Below are 5,515 nucleotides of genomic sequence, written 5' to 3' on the forward strand. Positions count from 1 at the left end.
CTACTCAGGAGGCTGAAGCAGGAGAATCACTTGAACCTGGGAGGCAGAGGTTGCAGTGAGCCAGATGGTGCCACTGCACTCCAGCCTAGGTGACAGAGTGAGATTCCGTCTTAAAAAAAAAAAGAAAGCTGCGAATAGAGTGGGCCCCGAAATGATGAAAATCAATTGCAGGGGTGAAACCTATGAGAAATGCTCAGGCAAAAGAGCAGAGTGTACTGCATCAAAGGACAGCATCCACAGTCAGGCCTGGCGTCGGGAAGTGGAGTCCTTGAAACATTTCACTAAAGGACAGATGGTCAGTGCTCCTTCATGTCCTGACACAGCCCACCTTTTTAGTACCATCTGCCATTATGTCCCATCAAGCACACTGTGCTCCAACAAAGACGACAGGAGGTCATACAACATTGCTTTAGGAGTTGGGGCTCTGGCCTCACACCTGTAATCCCAACATTTTGGGAGGCCAAGGCAGGAGGATCACTTGAGCCCAGGAGTTTGAGACCAACCTAGGCAACACAGGAAGACCCTTCTCTACAAAAACTAACAAAATTAGCTGGGTTTGGTGGCACACACTTGTGGTCCCAGCTCCTTGGCAGGCTGAGGTGGGAGGATTGTTTGAGCTCAGGAGATTGAGGCTGCAGTGAGCCATGATTGCACCATTGCACTCCAGCCTGGATGACAGAGCGAGACCCTGTCTCAAAAACAAACAAACAAACAAAACAACAAAAACAAAAAGGAATGGGGGCTCTGCAGTCAGCTTTCAAGGTTTAAATCCTGGCTCCTTCCCTTTCCAGCTGTGGGACTTTGGACAAATTACTAAACCTCCCCAAACTTCAGTCTCCTAACCTTGGAAATGGGGATGATGAATTAAAAACTGTACCTGTGGCCAGGTGTGGTGGCTCACACCTGTAGTCCCTACACTTGGGGAGGCCAAGGCAGGAGGATCACTTGAGGTCAGGAATTTGAGACCAACCTGGCCAACATGATGAAACCCCATCTCTACTAAAAATACAAAAATGAGCCGGGTGTGGTGGCATGCACCTGTAATCCCAGCTACTTGGGAGGCTGAGGCAGGAGAATCACTTGAACCCGGGAGGCAGAGGTTGCAGTGAGCTGAGATCGTGCCATTGCACTTCAGCCTGGTTGACAGAGCGAGACTCTGTCTAAAACAAAACAAAACAAAAACAAACCAAAAAAGCACCTGTGTCACAGGGTTTGTGCAGATGGAATAGAGAGATACTGCATTCAACCCAGAGCGTGGCCCCATAGTGTGGTCACTGAAGATAATAGTAAACCAAAGGGACGAAGGTCACTCATCACTTCCACCTGCCATCTTCCCCTTCACCTTCCCCAAGCAGCAGGACAGATGATTTCTCTATGAAGCCCTTCTTGGCCCCTTTCTCTAAACTATGATAGCGCTTCACTTGCACCTCTCTTTTATATAATATAACAAAAACTATATGCCTGCTGCCTGTGTTAATGCCTTTAAAATATGAACTCATTTATTCCTCACAAAAGTCCTTGGGGGAAGCACTAATATCATTTCAATTTTACAGATGAGAAAATGTGCAAAGTAACTTGCCCAAGGCTACGTACCTGCAGCTAGCAGAGCTGGTGTGTGAACTTCAGCTGTCCACACTCAACCATTATGCCTCTTTCATGCCTCTTAAAATGCTGGATCTTGGACTAGGTTTTTTAAATGATCTTATCAGTATTCCTCGGATACACACACAGTTCCTTGGCAGTAGGGTCTGAATGATCCTCTCCAGTACATGTTTATTAATGATTCAAATCACATTGTTGGCTGGGCGTGGTGGCTCACGCCTCTAATCCCAGCACTTTGGGAGGCCGAGGTGAGAGGATCACTTGAGGTCAGGAGTTCAAGACCAGCCTGGCCAACATGGCAAAATCCCGTCTCTTATAAAAATATAAAAATTAGCCGGGTGTGGTTGTGGGCACCTGTAATCCCAGCTACTCAGGAGGCTGAGGCAAGAGACTCTCTTGAATCCAGGAGACAGAGGTTGCAGTGAGCCGAGATTGCACCACTGCACTCCAGCCTGGGCAACATAGCAAGACTCTAAAAAAAAAAAATCCCATTATTAATTGATGCAATTTTTATCCAATACTAGAGGGACGGGAAACAGATTACTCCAAAGGCTAAAATGGGCAGGAATGATGCAGGAAATCTCTCTAACTGAAGGCAGCGGCAGGTGAATGAGGCTACATGGAAAATGGAAAGTAATGTTACCTTGAAGCAGCCAGGCGCAGTGGCTCACACCTGTAATCCCAGCACTTTGGGAGGCCAAGGTGGGCCAGTCACCTGAGGTCAGGAGACCAGCCTGACCAACATGGAGAACCCCCGTCTCCACTAAAAACACAAAATTAGCCAGGCATGGTGGCACATGCCTCTAATCCCAGCTACTCGGGAGGCTGAGGTAGGAGAATCGCTTGAAACTGGGAGGGAGAGGTCGCAGTGAGCCGAGAACTGAGCCAAGCTGGACAGCAAGAACAAAACTCCGTCCCCCCCCAAAAAAAGAAAGAACTGCCTTCAGAGCCAATCATGAGGCCTTTAAGTAATGTTACCTTGAAGCCTAACCCCTGCCTATAAGCTGGCACTAACTAATGCTCCTGAGCTTTAAAACTGAAACCAGGATGAGTGAGGTGAAATTCTGAGGGAACTCTACTCTGCTCTGTTGCTTTGACTTGCACCGAGTTTTACATTTTTACAGTGAAGTTTAGTTATGAGCCAAGCTGCCTGTGTTCAGGGACTAAAAAACACACGCCTACAATAGGAGAGCATGGGGCCCTCCAGCAAGGGGAAGGGAGAGGCGGGCAAAGGGCTATGGGCATAACGGGAAGAGAAGGCGACCCCTTGGCTTGGCTTTACCCACTCCCCACTCCCCTTTTGTTGACTTGAGCTACTGAAGCTCAAGTACTTAAAACTGCAGGTTGTTGTAACGGTGGCTCATGCCTGTAAATCACAGCACTTTGGGAGCCGGAGGATCACTTGAGCTCAGGAGTTCAAGGCCAGCCTGGGCAAGATAGCCAGACCTCGTTTCTTCAAAAAAAAAATACCCTGTAGTATGAGGGAGAAGAGGAGACGATGAGGGTGTGGATGACATCATCTCACGAGTCGGCTAGGGAAAAGGTGCTGAGGCTGAACTCCATCAGACACACACGCTGGGTGGTCAGTGGTATGAATGTTCTGGGTTCTTGCCCTACCTCTCTACTTCTAGCCAGCGATGTGATTTTGGGAAGGTCTCTCCATCCCTTCATCTTTGGATCTATTAAATCACTGGAGTAACCTATAGTATATAATGTTTTTAGTCCCTATTTCTTCTACCTTTTTTTCTCTCTCTTCCTTTTTTTTTTTTTTTTTTGAGACAGGGTTTTGCTATGTTGCCCAGGCTGGTCTCAAACCACTGGGCACAAAGTGATCCTCCTACCTTGGCCTTCCAAAGTGCTGCGATTACAGGCATGAGTCACTATGCCTGGCCTTTTTCTAATTTTTTTTAAAAAAATTAAGGTGAAATTCCCCTAATATAAAATTAATTATTTTAAAGTTTACAATTCAGGGGTATTTAGTTAATTCATTATGTTATACCCACCTCTATCTAGTTCCAAAATATTTTCATCACCACAAAAGAAAATTCTGTACCTATTAAACAGTCCCGGCTGGGCACATTGGCTCATGACTGTAATCCCAGCACTGTGGGAGGCCAAGGCAGGCAGATCACTTGAGGTCAGTAGTTCGAGATCAGCCTGGCCAACATGGTGAAACTCCTTCTCTACTAAAAAATACAAAAAAAAAAAAAAAAAATTAGCTGGGCATAGCGGTCACACCTGTAGTCCCAGCTACTCAGGAGACTGAGGCAGGAGGATCGCTTGAATTTGGGAGGCAGAGGCTGCAGTGAGCTGACATCGCACCACTGTACTCCATCCTGGGCAACAGGGGGAGACTCAAAAATAAATAAATAAAACAGAGGGAGTCTCAAAAATAAATAAATAAAATAAAAAATAAATAAATAGTCCCCATCCCAGCTCCTCCCAGTCCCTAACAGTTGCTGATTTGCTTTCTGTCCCTTTGGAATTACCTATTTTAGATGTTTCATATAAAAGGAAACACACTATTTGTTCTTTTGTGTCTGGCTTCTTGCACTTAGCTAATGTTTTCAAAGTTCATCTGTGTTGTAGCATGTATCAGTACTTCATTCCTTTTGTGGATGAATAATATTCCATTGTGAACTACAGCACGGTCTTTTTATTTGTTTGTTTTGTTTTTTTAAGATGGAGTTTTGTGCTTGTTGCCAAGGCTGGAGTGCAGTGGTTCAATCTCAGCTCATTGCAACCTTTGCCTCCCAGGTTCAAGTGATTCTCCTGCCTCAGTCTCCCAAGTAGCTGAGATTACAGGTATGCGCCACCATACCCGGCTACTTTTGCAATTTTTAGTAGAGACGGGGTTTCACCATGCTGGTCAGGCCGGTCTTGAACTCCTGACCTCAGGTGATCCGCTCACTTCAGCTTCCCAAAGTGCTGGGATTACAAGTGTGAGCCACCGCGCCCGACATACAGTACGATTTTGAGCTCTAAAATGATAATCTTCTTTTCTTTTCAATCATCTGCTTAACACAGACATAATTAAAACCAATTAAACAAACACATGGAAGGTGTGAGGTCAAACAGTCGAAACACGTGCGTCCCCACACATCCAAGGCAGTCCTTTCCACATCTGGAGACTGGTACCCAGGGTGGCGCCTCATGATACCTGAGATGATTTTAGAAAATACACTGGGCGGCTGGGCGTGGTGGCTCATGCCTGTAATCCCAGCACTCTGGGAGGCCGAGGTGGGCGGATCACCTGAGGTAAGGAGTTCAAGAACAGCCTAGCCAACATGGTGAAACCCTGTCTCTACAAAAATACAAAACAAAATTAGTGGGGTGTGTTGGTACACGGCCGTAATCCCAGCTACTCGAGAGACTGAGCCAGGAGAATCGCTCGAACAGGGGAGGTGGAGGTTGCAGTGAGCCGAGATTGTGCCAGTGCACTCTAGCCTGGGCGACAGAGTGAGACTCTGTCTCAAAAAATAAAAGGAAAAAAAAAAGGCGGGGCGCGGTGGTTCACACCTGTAATCCCAGCACTTTGGAAGGCCGAAGCGGGTGGATCACAAGGTCAGGAGATCAAGACCATCCTGGCTAACATGGTGAAACCCTGTCTCTACTAAAAATACAAAAAAATTAGCCGGGTGTAGTGGCGGGCACCTGCAGTCTCACCTACTCGGGAGGCTGAGGCAGGAGAATGGCGTGAACCCGGGAGGTGGAGCTTGCAGTGAGCCGAGATCACGCCACTGCACTCCAGCCTGGGCGGACAGAGCGAGACTCCGTCTTAAAAAAAAAGGGGGGGGGGAATAAAAGGGAAACCAATTTAAAGAAAATAGTAAGTGATATTTGGTGATAAGAAGACTTGAGAAAGTAAGTTGGTAATGGAATGACTAGTGATTGGAAAATACCAACTCAGACC

This window comes from Piliocolobus tephrosceles, chromosome 9 (genome assembly GCF_002776525.5).
Source record: "Piliocolobus tephrosceles isolate RC106 chromosome 9, ASM277652v3, whole genome shotgun sequence".
NCBI lineage: Eukaryota > Metazoa > Chordata > Mammalia > Primates > Cercopithecidae > Piliocolobus > Piliocolobus tephrosceles.